Raw genomic sequence first — 15,579 nt, forward strand, 5'->3', positions numbered from 1 at the left:
ACTTATTTCACTTAGCATAATGCTGTCCAGGTCTATTCATGTCATTGCAGATGGCAGGATTTCCTTCTCTTTTTATAACCAAGTAATAATCCGCTTTGTATATATAACGCACCTTTATCCATTCATCCATTTATGGACACTTAAGTTGTATCCATATTTTGGCGATTATAAACAATTCTGCAGGGAATATGAGGGTGCACGTATCTTTTCAAATTAGTGGTTCCGTGTGCTTCGAGTAAATACACAGACATGGAATAGCTGGGTCATATGGTAGTTCTTAATTTTTTGAGGAATCTCCCTACTGGTTTCCACTGTGGCTGCACCAATTTACAGTTCCACCAACAGTGTATGAGGATTCCTTTTTCTTTGCATTCTCTCCAACATTTGTCATTTCTTGTCTCTTTGATAGTAGCCATGCTAACAGGCGTGAGGTGAGATCTCACTGTGGTTTTTGTTTGCGTTTCCTGATAATTAGGAAATTATCTGCCTGTTGGCCATCTATATGTCTTCTTCGGAAAAATGTCTATTCAGACCCTCTGCCCATTTTTTAATCGGGTTGTTTGTTTTCTTGTTGTTGAGTCCAGTAGGCTATTTTGACAACAGATTTGATTAGTGGCTCCAAAGGTATAGTCTCTTTAATTAATTTGTAACACTTAGGCCCTGCTAAGTTAGATGAGTTGAAAAACTTTATTCATCCAGGCTCAAAGTGGCATCAGGCCTACAAGAAGGATCAGAAATGCTACATTTCTTTTCTGAACTATTGTATGATTTTTGACCAGGCACAGCATTATGTAATGAGGGTAAAAGAATTCTAATTATAATAACTCATATTTTCTGATGGATATTGAGTTTTAGTGGCAAAGTATAATTGAAAGGAACGAGTTCTCAGTTTTTTACATAAAACTCATATTTGGCTAACTGGAATTTCATGTTCAATATCTTACTTGGAGAATTTTACCCTTCCAGTCATCTACATTTTTTCTTTTGATGTTGAGGATCATTATGAATGATTTAAAAAACCCAAAACTTGTTACTCACTGCCACTACCTTTTCAATACTGTTTAATGGAAGCATTTTACAAAGGTCTGCCATCTAAGGTTAGTTTTATTTATTGTGGTTAATTGTTATTAATATTGTAATTTAAAAATTGTAAGAGAGAATTCTTGCTCCTCACCCATCTGTAATCAGCTCAGTTTTCATGTTACTTTCATTTCTGTTGTTGGGGAATTTTACTTGCTACCACATTGAAGAAGTAGCTATGATGAAGGAAGTGTTTCATGTGAAAAGCTGTAAGGAGGAGGGGCAATTTAAGTTTAGAAGTTTGCTGAGGACTCACTGTCCCCAGAATTTTACGAATTTCAAATGACCTTGTTTCAGGATTATGGAACAGGTTAGGTGATAGCTAAACCTTAAAATCACAGTTTCAGTCTATGACATAGTAAATTCATATGTGGATCATCAGCAATTAGCTTTATATTTGTCGTTTTTGTAACATAAACATCTTTGTAGTTCTTGTATAAACTTCTTAATACATTTCAGTGGAAACATGAGGCAACTAAAATTTTCTTCCTCAACTTGCTATAACATTTTGTGGTCATGTAAGAGTTTCAAATTATTTTGCTGCAGAGAATCTGATTGAAAGAAATTTAATGCTTTAATATTTTGGACTTTGAAACATATATGAAGGATTTTGTTGGCATGGAGGTACACATGCTGTTGTGAAGATGTATAAAGCAAAGTATCCAAAGTGAAGAACAGAATTAAATCATGAATAATTTACAAATTAAAATAATACAGTGTGTCTTGGTTTTTATAAAGTGGGAGTAGTGCTTAGATAAAGCCAAAACAATTTTGTAAGGTATGTGTTAAAAACAGAATTTGGAAGCTAGAGTAGATGCCCTTTTACCCGATACTTATAATGTCCAAATCATATCTTTTGCACTCTTAGAAATAAGGAACACTTAGTTCTACCAGTGAGCCACTTGAATAGGGAAACATCTTTTAACTATAATTTGTCATTTATTATTATTATTTATTGCTATCATTTGAATCTGTTTTGGTGAAACTTGGTAAAAGCCCTCAGAAAGGTGAATGTGTAAGAAGAAATTGAGTTAAGCCCTGCCCCTCCCGTAGGTCTTTCTGCAAATGAATAGGAGGGAGAAAACCTTTCAGAAAGGGTCACTTACTTGATAGAAAACTAGCCAGTGGGAGATTATTGCAGGGAAAGACTGGATTGTAAAATAGAGTCATGATCCTAAAGAGGATAAAGTAGGAAAGAACAAAAGACCCAAATGTTATTCTTTTTCTAGCACTAGCTTTTCTCAACCTCACAAAGCTTGATGATTTTGTTCTAATCATATATATATATATATATATATTTTTTTTTTTTTTTTTTTTTTTTCTGTCTCTGCAATGATGGTAACTCCAAATGAAATGAAATGTTGGCCACTGGCTTGGAGACAGTGGTGGCCAATAGAGGGCAAAGCTGATTAAGTGAAATGCATAAAAATCACCAAAACACTGGTAAGAAAGACCCATCAGAGACTAGTGTGGGGCTGAAAGCCAAGAGATCTGTCTCCTGGTGGATATGGGGGACAGTGAAAGATGAGAGGAGAATGGTGGTGGACAGGTAGTCCAGAGATGCCTCTGTGGTCAGACTCACGTTCAACGAATGGGCATGGTGCAGGCATGTCGGGTAATGACAGCAAGTCAAGCAGACTTTTCAGGGGACTGGGAAGCCTGGATGATAACAGAAGATGGGGGTGAGGATGGAGCAGTTTTTTCTTTTATAGCTGTGTGGCACATGCATACACTGGCCAAGAAGTCCAGAAACTACCAGGTTCACTGAGTGGGGCGTGTATGTGAGAGAGAAAGAGATCATCATTATAACAACCAGAATACTAGCATATCTTACAGCAGCCATTGTGCTTTCTACTCTTACTTGGTGTTTCTACTCTTATCTTATTTGGTCCTCTTAACAGCCCAATGAAGTGAATCCTATTATATTTATTTTGTAAACAAGGAAACAAGCTTGGGATGATGAAGTAAGTTGTCCAAACGTATACAGTTGGTAAAAGGTGGTGCTAGGATTTGAACCTGTGCTCTTAAATCATTAGGCCATACTGCAAGCAAGTCAGTAGACTTATTTGTTAATAACTCCTCCAAGAAGGCTCCTGTAACCATCCTTTCCTCCCCTAGTTTGGATTATATATTTCTCTTCTTTGTACACAGCACCTTTTAAGACCCTGTTCCTTAACAATCTTTTATATAGTTTGTACATTAATTGCCTCTTGCATAATACTCCAAGCCTCTCAAGGGCAGTCTTCATATCTTATCTAGTGCTCAGGCGTTAATCATTTTTATATTTCCAGCACTTAGCGTAGTGCCTGGCAAATAATACATGCTCAATAAGTATTTATTGATATGTGATATATTGATAATGGAGTGTTACCTTTAAGCAATTTTCCATTGTAAGATTGTAGAATCTTTTTCTTTCTTTTTTTCTTTTTTTTTTTTTTTTTTTTGCGGTACGCGGACCTCTCACTGCTGTGGCCTCTCCCGTTGCGGAGCCCAGGCTCCGCACGCGCAGGCTCAGCGGCCATGGCTCACGGGCCCAGCCGCTCCGCGGCACGTGGGATCCTCCCGGACCGGGGCACGAACCCGTGTCCCCTGCATTGGCAGGCGGACTCTCAACCACTGCGCCACCAGGGAAGCCCGAATCTTTTTTTTAACATACACATAGTAAAGTGCACAAATCGTAAATTTACAGCTTGATTTTTACTTATTTATTTAAATTTATTTATTATATTTATTTATTTTTGGCTGTGTTGGGTCTTCGCCGCTGCGCATGGGCTTTTCTCCAGTTGCGGTGAGCGGGGGCCACTCCTCGTTGAGGTGCGCGGGCCTCTCATTGCCGTGGCTTCTCCCGTTGTGGAGCACAGGCTCTGAGTGTGTGGGCCTCAAGCAGTCGTGGCACTCAGACTCAGCAGTTGTGGCTCACGGGCTTATTTGCTCCATGGCATGTGGGATCTTCCCAGACCAGGGCTCGAACCCGTGTCGCCTGCACTGGCAGGCGGACTCTCAACCACTGCGCCACCAGGGAAGCCCCTGTAAGATTGTAGAATCTTATGGGAAGTTTTTCCAGAGGACCACATGAGACTGAAGAATTAAAAATAAGATTTAAGGGCTTCCCTGGTGGCACAGTGGTTGGGAATCTGCCTGCCAATGCAGGGGACACGGGTTCGATCCCTGGTCCGGGAAGATCCCACATGCCGCGGGGCAACTAAACCCGTGCACCACAACGACTGAACCCGCACTCTAGAGCCCACGAGCCACAGCTACTGAAACCTGCACACCAAGATCCCGTGCTCCGCAACAAGGGAAGCCACTGCAATGAGAAGCCCGGGCGCCACAACAAAGAGTAGCCCCCACTTGCCGCAACTAGAGAAAGCCCGTGGCAGCAACGAACACCCAATGCAGCCAAAAATAAATAAATAAATATTTAAAAAAAAAAAAAAAAAAAAAAGATTTAAGTTTCAAACCATCATTTTATAAAAATATGCCGATTGCCACAAGGTCACCATCATGATGTATTATCCAATACTAGTTAAAGCAAATAAGGATTACTATTTGCTAAAGTTTTATGGTTATAAAGTAATAATCATATTAAAATTCATATATCCTCTTTGGGCATTTTTCTACTTATATTACATTTGGTACATTGTTTACAACTGATGAACAAAGAGTCTTCCAGCCTGCTTTTGATTGCTTAGGAAAAATCCAGTTGTGTGCCACAGCAGAGAGCAAAATACAATACTGCAAGAATTTGGGAAGTTAAATGAAACTTGTAATATTGTTTATCTGTATTTTAACAGTGTTTCACAGCTGACATTTAATAAAGTATTCTGAACAGATTTGCAAGTAGGTAATAGGTTTATTTCAAAGATTTCAATTATGTAATATTTTATTTGCTACATATATTTAGATTATGTATCGGTGATATCTCTCTTAGAAATAAAATCACTAAAAACGTTTCTGAAGACAAACACTTCTTCATTCATACGTTTGGTAAATTCATTAGTCTGGATGTGAAACCCTGGTCATTAAAAATATATATTATTTTAAAATGATTATATATATTGTTGACTATTGACCAACTTGAGGGTTATAGGCACCAACCTCCCCCCTCCCCTGTGCATATAATCCATGTATAACTTTATAGTCTGCCTTCCATTTCCCAGGTTCCTCCGAATCCAAGGTCCTGCAACCTCTGATTCAACCAACCCTAGGCAACCTTGGATAGCCTAGTACTGTAGTATGTATTTAGTGGAAAAAAATCCCCATATCCATGCAGTTCAAACCCATGTTGCTCAAGGGTCACCTATATTTTTAAGTATGTTTTTATTTTTAAAAATAATGAAACAATTAGGTGGAAAATAATGCAATATTTGCTGTGGAGAAGCAGATTTTTATGCATTTATGACTTGAGATGTAACATTCTAGATGCTTGCAAGATATCACAAAGCATGAGCAATGGTTAGTACTGTGGATTAAATTTGTTTGTATAAATTTAACTCTGAAAATATGAATTACTTTTCCTTTAATAATGAAAAGAAAAGCTTTAGGGATGTGGTTAGTGTATTTATATGCTTTACTAAGCAAAGGGGATCTATGATTAAATCATATAATTAACAAAGACAAAACAATGATAGTTAAATTTAGAGAAAGTGTAGTCAGTGAGTAGAAATATACAATCATGTAATTCTGAATTTTCACTTCTGGAAGATGAAACACAATATAAGACAGAGAGCTTCAAAATACCCACATATTTTTCTTCACAATTATGAGACTCCAAAGAGCTTTAAATATATTATATTCAATGTCCAGTCTGTCAATGTAGGACTCATTAATTGTTACTGTTGAATTGTTATTCTTTTTTACAAGAGGGCTTTCTTTCCCAAAACAATGTTTAGTTATTAATAAACAACTCTTTATGTGATTGAAAACATTGTTTTCCACAAATTTATACATTTGGCACTCATTGTTTTATAATATGTTAAAAGTATATTTTCTTATATATATATATTTATATATATGTGTGTATATATATACACACACACACACACACACACTATATTTGCTATACTATATATATGTAGAATTTGCTGTGGGGACTTACATGTGTTTTATTCACTAGAACAGGAAGGAAAGAAATATCCCATTGCCTGAGCAGAGCTAATAGTTTCTGGTGTTATTTCCCAGAAGATAACTTTCTGTAAGAATATGTGTTTTCTTTAAAAAAGTAAATAAAATTAAAAAGAACTCTAGCCTGCACGCAGCAAAGAAGACCCAACGCAGCCAAAATTAAAAAAAAAAAAAAAAGAACTCTATCATAGAGACTTGTGATATTTGTGTTAAGAAGAAACAATCTTTAACTCTACTTGCTTGATAAATAGGGTACATAAAAAGATTAGGTATGAAAAGAAGACAGCTAAGGAGCTCTAGAGAGAAAAAATACGTTTGACTATTTACATAATTCTTAAAACATAAAATGATGAAGGTGGTGGGCTAAGCTCTTCATGCGCTTTATATCATTTGATCTTAACAACAATACAGTTATCCTTGTTTTACAGATGAGGAAATTGAGGCTTAGAAAGGTTAAGTAACTTGTTCAAGATCACACCCTGAGTGGCAGGGTAATCTGTACAGAAATGCAGTTTAAGAGGGAATATAAACAAATAGTTACAATAGAGATATGTATGCAATAGACAGAGTTACTAGTAGGATTACTATAGCGTTAGGGAGCATCTAGCAAATATAGTGAAGCCTGATCCAGTGTTCAGGCAGAGCTTTCCCAAAAGAGTTGAGATTCACTAGCGAGGAGAGGGAAATTGGGGGAGTGCTTAATGATCAAGCTAGAGAAGTAAACAGAGGCCAGATTTTCAGAACCTTACAGTGAGAACATTTATGTTATTGATTGTCCTGGTTGGGACACTTGAGAGTGAAAAGGAGGCCAATAATGTCTGTGTTGGTACAACAGAAATGAACAAAACCTGTTCGGGCAAACCAGGAATTCACTGAGATGAGGAACATGAGAAGGAGTGAGGATGATAGTGAATTTGTATTTGTTCAGTTTCATATTTGTTCATTTAAAATTTTTTTGATTTTTATAATTCTGAAACAATTAAAAATTGATAGAAAATTTCCAGGCATAAAAAAGTACAAAGACTTTTTTTCCTGAACCATTTGGAAGTAATTTGCCAGTATGCTGCTCCACTACCCCTGAATACTTTACTGTGTATTTCCTATAAATAAGGACATTTGCCTACATAAACGTAACACAACCGTGGAAATCAGGTCATTGACATTATACATGACTACCATCTACTCCACAAATCCCAATCAAGTTTGTTGTCTTAATACTATCCTTTAGAGCAAAAGGATACAGTTCAGAATCACCTGCTGCATATAGTTATCATGCCTCTTTAGTCTCCTTCAGTTGGGAGCAGCAAAACAATCTTTCCTGGTTTTTAATGACCTTGACATTTTGAAGATTACAGATCGGTTTTTTATGGACTATACCTCTGGGCCTTTTCCAGCCTGGGTTCTGGAAGGGAATGAAACCCTAACATCCTAAAGCATCTATTGTATGAAAAAATTAACTTCTCTCAGTACACCTAAAACAGTATTAGTTATGAAGCATTCTTGAGAGAGTTGAGGAAATAGTCACTGTGTTCTCTGGCTCAGCTGAAGAAAGCTAAATTATTAGATTTTGACAGGAATACCTCGAAAGTGATGATGTTTTCTTCTCATTGAACCCTATTAGATGACATACAATTTTGATTTGTCCCATTACTAATGGTCACTTGATTAAGGATGTGTCTGTCAAGATTCTTAACAATGAAGTTTTTGTTTTTTTTTTTTTTTGGTAACTAGTAAGTATTTTGCAGGGAAGTTCTTTGAGACTGCAAGTATATCATTCCTAATCAAACTTTCAGTATACTCATTTATTTATTTGTAGTACTATTGGGCCTTAATTCATTGCTATCATTATTTATCTTGATGTTCAAATTGTGCCCAATTTAGCTACAGGAAACCCCTTCCAGGTAGCTTGTGTGTCTCTTGACATGTTTCCATCACTTTTTGACTACTTTCTTTCTTTCTGGTACAAGATATTAACAAGTTTATCTTGTACTTTCCCTACCCTAGCCCTGGAATCAGCCATTTTAGACCTGAGTCTTTTTAGTGGTGAATAATATTTAGAAGACAGGAACTGGGCACTAGGTGTGCTCTTTGCTTTTGGAGTATGGTGCTTGAAGCCTATCTCAGTGAAGAGAGCTAGGACATATATGCATGTATATATGAATGTATGTACAAACCTTTGCATTATATCTATCTATCTGGCCATGAATGTACACTGATACCATTAGTTCTAATCTAGTACCTCAGAGTTTCTTCTTTTACATATGTTATCCCCCCCCCTTTTTTTTTTTTTGCGGTACGTGGCCCTCTGACTGTTGTGGCCTCTCCCGTTGCGGAGCACAGGCTCCGGACGCGCAGGCTCAGCGGCCATGGCTCATGGGCCCAGCCGCTCCGTGGCATGTGGGATCTTCCAGGACTGGGGCACGAACCCGTGTCCCCTGCATCAGCAGGTGGACTCTCAACCACTGCGCCCCCAGGGAAGCCCTACGCCCTTTTTTGATGCTGAGAAACCTGGCTCCCTTTGGCCTTATTAGATTTACTTGTTTAGCCAATCTCCCTGTATGTAATCAATCTCTCCTTTCCACTGCCATCTGTTCTCCCATATAGATGCACTTTTCTCCTATGTGGGCTCTGTTACCCACATCAGACTGCCCCTCTACATGGATGTATCCTCACCCTACTCAGGCTGGGCCTCTCCACACTGGACTGACCTTTCTGTGATGCTGTCTTCACCCTGTACCAGGTGGGCTCTGACTCGCATGCTGCCATTGTTTCTTCTTCCTGGGCCCTTCCTTCCACAAGCAGGGCAGATATACAACTACTTTAATTTAGTTGTGAATGAGAAGAGAAAGGGCAGTAGCTAAAAGGTGACTCATTCAGGAAAGAATTGTTTTTTTATAAGATGCCCATCTGGAGGGTAAGGTTAAAGATATATCAATAGAAGAGACAGAGATAATTGATAAAGCTGCTTCTCTCAGAAGGTAGAAAAGAATGGGATCTAAGAGCATAATCCTAAGGATTAGTTTTAAGTATGAGAAAAGACCATGTTCCCACTCCAGCAGAGACCAGGAGGGAAGAATGGGTTTAATACAGGTTTGTTTGAGAGTTTCCTGTCTGGGACAGGAGTAAATTTCCATCCTATGGCTTTTACTTTCTCTGTATGGACATTGTTGAGAAGGAGTCATTTACTTGGAGATTTGAGGAGAGTGGAGAAGGTTCTAAAATCACTGTGGAAAATGAGAAGTGAAATGAGCAAAAACACAGGAAGATTTCTGTGTGGCATGGAAAATCTAACTGAAAATAGAAACTGAAGATGAGTGAAGACATTAACCCAAACGGTTGCAGTATTTTCTCCAGCAGTCCCAGCACTAGGAGTGGAGAAGGCAGTTTTTATCAGGCAAACAGTTAAATAGAAAGACATGGTGCAAGTAAGTTGAGGATATTGGCTAGAGAGAGGTTGACATGAAGGAAATGAATATTGAATAGTTCTTTTGTAAAGAAAAATTTATTGAAGTGTAGTTGATTTACAATGCTGTGTTAGTTTCAGGTGTACAGCAAAGTGATTCAATTATATATATAATTATGTATATTTAGATTCTTTTCCATTATATGTTATTACAAGATACTGAGTATAGTTCCCTGTGCAACAAGTATGTCCTTGTTGGTTATCTATTTTATACACAATAGTGTGTATATTTTAATCCAAAGCTCTTTTAATTTATCCCTCCCTCTCTTTTCCCTTTGGTAACCATAAGTGTATTTTCTGTGTCTGTGAGTCTGTTTCTGTTTTGTAAATAAGTTCATTTGTATCGTCATTTTAGATTCCACATACAAGTGATATCATATGATATTTGTCTTTCTCTGTTTGACTTACTTCACTTGGTATGATAATCTCTAGGCCCATCCATGTTGCTGCAAATGGCATTATTTCATTCTTTTTTATGGCTGAGTAATAGTCCATTGTATATATATTACCACATCTTCTTTATCCTGAAATGAATAGTTCTTTAAACTGTTAGAAAAGTAAGGAAAGAAAGGAGGGTTCTGGAATAGGGACAGTAGATGGGTCATGCCTATCCCAAGGTCCTTGTGTGATTTGGTCCCAAACAGTAAGAAACCAACTCTGTCTAACTTAAAGGTATGTTTGTAGAGGTGGGAAGGGAAAGGATTTATTATATGTATATTGAGTAACTCACAGAATTTAAAATCAGGCTGAACAATCATGCGTCAAAAATACAGGAAGCATGCAGCTTTGGTGTTAGAGGTTTTAGGAAGCCTCTTCAGATGATCACTATGGGGATGAATCTGCTCTATCATCATTTATTCTTATGTTACTGCTCAGGATTCAAATACTGAGGGAAAGGTTAAAGTTTCACGGCTTTGCTTGGGTCAGCTAGGTGGTTGAGGGTTCTACCAAGACTGCCTGAAATGGGAGAAGGGTAGTTCCTCATAAGAAAACAAAGGTGCTGTTAAGAGAAGGAGGAGAATGGATGCTATGCCGGCAAAAACAAAAGATGTTCAGCACTAGTAGATTGCATGTGTGGTATTGAATTCACGCAGGATAAAGCATGATTTGATACAGAAGGGAAGATGATGAATAAAATACTAATCCTTGTTTTTTTACTTTTATTTTTCTTAATCACAAAAATAATAAATGTACATAGTAAAAATAATTAACGCTATCTCCTTTTCCCCAAGTCTTTTGTGACTGTGTAACAATGACCAAGATATGACAGCAAAGGGGAGAACTGGGTAGAAGGTGATAGATTGATTTGAAAGTCATGGCTTGAACATTTTCTGTGGTTCAGGTCTGTCAGGTGCACTGTGGATAGGAAAGTGCATAATGAGAGTTTGGTCTCTTGCTCATAAGTTAAAGTACAAAGCAGTGCATTGAAAACTTTAAAGTCAATACAAATCCAAAGTTTGTTTTACTAAAAATGTCTCCTTTTGGAAAAGACATAAGTAAGTATGTGTCTTCAACTTATATGATAAAATAAATTTATATGATTTTTTATTCTTTTAAAATCTCCTTCCATAAACCCTACATTTAAGAATTGACTTTTTAAAAAAAAAAGAATTGACTTCTTTTTTCTTATCTTTGTTCTTTTTATTCATTATTTTTGAGACAATGCATAACCTCCTTTCCCCCCTAAAACAACCTCCCAGCTTGCTTTCAAAAGTCAACATTTTCGTGCAAACAGTTTATTGAGTAGACTCTACATTGTGCATATTAACACAGTAATGTTTTTATTTTTCCCCAATCACAGTTCCCAATAGTGCTATATAGAATCTCCCAAGACAATTTCTTGGGTACATTCCACAACTTTCTCATTACTTTCAGTTATTAAAAAAACAAAGCAAAACCAGACTAATTTCACTCCAGTGTAAAAATCCAATCTCAAATCTGATTCAAATGTAATCCTCTCAATTCCCTCTACTAGCATCTAACTCCTTTGTTGGGGAGGAGGAATATGAGAGATGGCAGGGGTTGCTTACTGGAGATGAAGAGTGCCCCTCCCCACAAGACTACATGATTCTGTTGCTGCTGGTATTCTTTGAGGATGTGGTGGTCTCCTCATAACTTGGTGCAATTTTTAGAGTCGTTTAGCTTCACCTTGGGTCACCACATTACTGAGGACACCTGCAGAGGGGGCACCCATGTCTTCCTGTAGTCTTGCCTTTGGTCCACATCCCAACCATTTCTCCTCTCTTCTTTATATTCCTTCATATGGTGTCAAACATGGTAGTTCTCGTCTGCACCCTCTGAAAGACGAGGAGACCTGGAATGGGTTGGAGGTTTTCTCACCTTCTTAAGTTCCTATAACATGGTCTCTTTTTGTTCTGCTTTCATGGGCTCAGACAGTAAGTCCTCTTCCTTCAAAATCTCCAGAAAAGAAGCAGGCACAATTCTTGGTGTTCATATATGTTCCCAAATTCCAAAGGACACAAGTCAAATTCTCCCCCAGACTCTCCCACGGGGCTCACTGCACTTTGAAGGCAGGCATCAGGTTGGTCTCTAGGTACCTGACTCTGCAAGTCTTCAGCCAGGTAGCAGGCTGTCAACCTTCCCTCTTTGCCAGTATTCACCTTCTGTCTTCCATTGAAACTCCGTGCTCCCTTGGCTTCTGGAGGGTTGATGGGAAATACCTTTCGGCTGACCTAGGACTGAGATGTTGGTTGGGAGGAGCAGAGGTGGTTCTGAGTAAGTCCTTCAGGAGGTTTTTGGCCCCAGTGGTTGGAGAAGCCTTTTTTTTTTACTTTAGAATTTTATTTATTTCTACAGCAGACTCTTATTAGTTATCTATTTTATACATATTAGTGTCAATTATATGATATATGTCAATTACAATTCATCCCACCCCCCCACTCCCCCCTGCTTTCCCCACTCGGTGTCCATACATTTGTTCTCTACATCTGTGTCTCTATTTCTGCCTTGCAAACCGGTTCATCTATACCATTTTTCCAGATTCCACATATATGCGCTAATAAAAGATATGTGTTTTTCACTTCCTGACTTACTTCACCCTGTATGACAGTCTCTGGGTCCATCCACATCTCCACAAATGACCCAATTTTGTTCCTTTTTATGGCTGAGTAATATTCCATTGTATATATGTACCACATCTTCTTTATCCATTCATCTGTCGATGGGCTTTACGTTGCTTCCATGACCTGGCTATTGTAAATAGTGCTGCAGTGAACATTGCGGTGCATGTGTTTATTGAATTATGGTTTTCTCTGGGTATATAGTGGGATTGCTGGGTCATATGGTAATTATATATTTTAATTTTTTAAGGACCCTCCATACTGTTCTCCATAGTGGCTGTGTCAATTTACATTCCCACCAACAGTGCAAGAGGGTTCCCTTTTCTCCACATCCTCCCCAGAAATTGTTGTTTGTAGATTTTCTGATGATACCCGTTCTAACCGGTGTGAGGTGATTACCTCATTGTAGTTTTGATTTACATTTCTCTAATAATTAGTGATGTTGAGGAGCTTTTCATGTGCCTCTTGGCCATCTGTAGGTCTTCTTTGGAGAGATGTCTGTTTGGTCTTCTGCCCATTTTGGGATTGGGTTGTTTGTTTTTTGACTATTGAGCTGCATGAGCTTTCTATCCTGTTCCATTGATCTATATGTCTGTTTTTGTGCCAGCACCATACTGTCTTGATTACTGTAGCTTTCTGGTATAATCTGAAGTCAGGGAGTCTGATTCCCCCAGCTCCGTTTTTTTTTTTTCCCCTCAAGATTACTTTGGATATGTGGGTTATTTTGTGTCTCCATACAAATTTTAAGATGTTTTGTTCTAGTTCTGTAAAAAATGCCATTGGTAATTTGCTAGGGATTGCATTGAATCTGTAGATTGCTTTGGGTAGTATAGTCATTTTCACAATATTGAGCCTTCCAATCCAAGAATATGGTGTATCTCTCCGTCTGTTTGTGTCACCTTTGATTTCTTTCATCAGTGTCTTATAGTTTTCTGAGTACAGGTCTTTTACCTTCTTAGGTAGGTTTATTCCTAGGTATTTTATTCTTTTTGTTGCAGTGGTGAATGGGATTGTTTCCTTAATTTTACTTTCTGATCTTTCGTTGTTAGTGTATAGGAATGCAAGATATATCTGTGCATTAATTTTGTATCCTGCAAATTTACCAGATTCATTGATTAGCTCTAGTAGTTTTCTGGTGGCATCTTTAGGTTTTTCTATGTAGTGTATCATGTCACCTGCAAACAGTGACAGTTTTACTTCTTCTTTTCCAATTTGTATTCTTTTCCTTTTTTTTTCTTCTCTGATTGCCATGGCTAGGACTTCCAAAACTATGTTGAATAATAGTGGCAAAAGTGGACATCCTTGTCTTGTTCCTGATCTTAGAGGAAATGCTTTCCATTTTTCACCATTGAGAATGATGTTTGCTGTGGGTTTGCCGTATATGGCCTTTATTATGTTGAGGTAGGTTCCCTGTATGCCCACTTTCTGGAGAGTTTTTATCATAAATGGGTGTTGAATTTTGTCAAAAGCTTTTTCTGCATCTATTGAGATGATCATATGGCTTTTATTCTTCAACTTGTTAATATGGTGTATCACATTGATTGATTTGTGTATGCTGAAGAATCCTTGCATCCCTGGGATAAATCCCACTTGATCACAGTATATGATCCTTTTAATGTGTTGTTGGATTCTGTTTGCTAGTATATTGTTGAGGATTTTTGCATCTATATTCATCAGTGATATTGGTCTGTAATTTTCTTTTTTTGTAGTATCTTTGTCTGGTTTTGGTATCAGGGTGATGGTGGCCTCGTAGAATGAGTTTGGGAGTGTTTCTTCCTCTGCAATTTTTTGCAAGAGTTTGAGAAGAATGGGTGTTAGCTCTTCTCTAAATGTTTGATAGAATTCACCTGTGAAACCGTCTGGTCCTGGACTTCTGTTTGCTGGAAGGTTTTTTTTTTTTTTTTTGCGATACGTGGGCCTCTCACTGTTGCGGCCTCTCCTGTTGTGGAGCACAGGCTCCAGACGCACAGGCTCAGCGGCCGTGGCTCACGGGCCCAGCCGCTCCGCGGCATGTGGGATCTTCCCTGACCGGGGCACGAACCTGTGTCTTCTGCATCAGCAGGCGGACTCTCAACCACTGCACCACCAGGGAAGCCCCTGCGGGAAGGTTTTTAATCACAGTTTCAATTTCATTACTTGTGATTGGTCTGTTCATACTTTCTATTTCTTCCTGGTTCAGTTTGGAAGGTTATACTTTTCTAAGAATTGGTACATTTCTTCCAGGTTGTCCATTTTATTGGCATAGAGTTGCTTGTAGCAGTCTCTTATGATGATTTGTATTTCTGCGTTGTCTGTTGTAACTTCTCCTTTTTTATTTCTAAATTTTTTGATTTGAGTCCTCTCCCTCTTTTTCTTTTTTTTTTTTTTTTTTTTTTTTTTTTTTTTTGCGGTACGCGGGCCTCTCACTGTTGTGGCCTCTCTCGTTGCGGAGCACAGGCTACGGACGCGCAGGCCCAGCGGCCATGGCTCACAGGCCCAGCCGCTCCGCGGCATGTGGGATCCTCCCGGACCGGGGCACGAACCCGCATCCCCTGCATCGGCAGGCAGACTCTCAACCACTGCGCCACCAGGGAAGCCCTCCCTCTTTTTCTTGATGAGTCTGGCTAAAGGTTTATCAATTTTATCTTCTCAAAGAACCAGCTTTTAGTTTTATTGATATTTTCTATTGTTTTCTTTGTTTCTATTTCATTTATTTCTGCACTGATCTTTATGATTTCTTTCCATCTACTAACTTTGGGTTTTGTTTGTTCTTCTTTCTCTAGTTCCTTTAGGTGTAAGTTTAGATTGTTTATTTGAGATTTTTCTTATTTTGTGAAGTAGGATTGTATTGCT

Source organism: Phocoena phocoena, chromosome 3, assembly GCF_963924675.1.
Source record: "Phocoena phocoena chromosome 3, mPhoPho1.1, whole genome shotgun sequence".
NCBI lineage: Eukaryota > Metazoa > Chordata > Mammalia > Artiodactyla > Phocoenidae > Phocoena > Phocoena phocoena.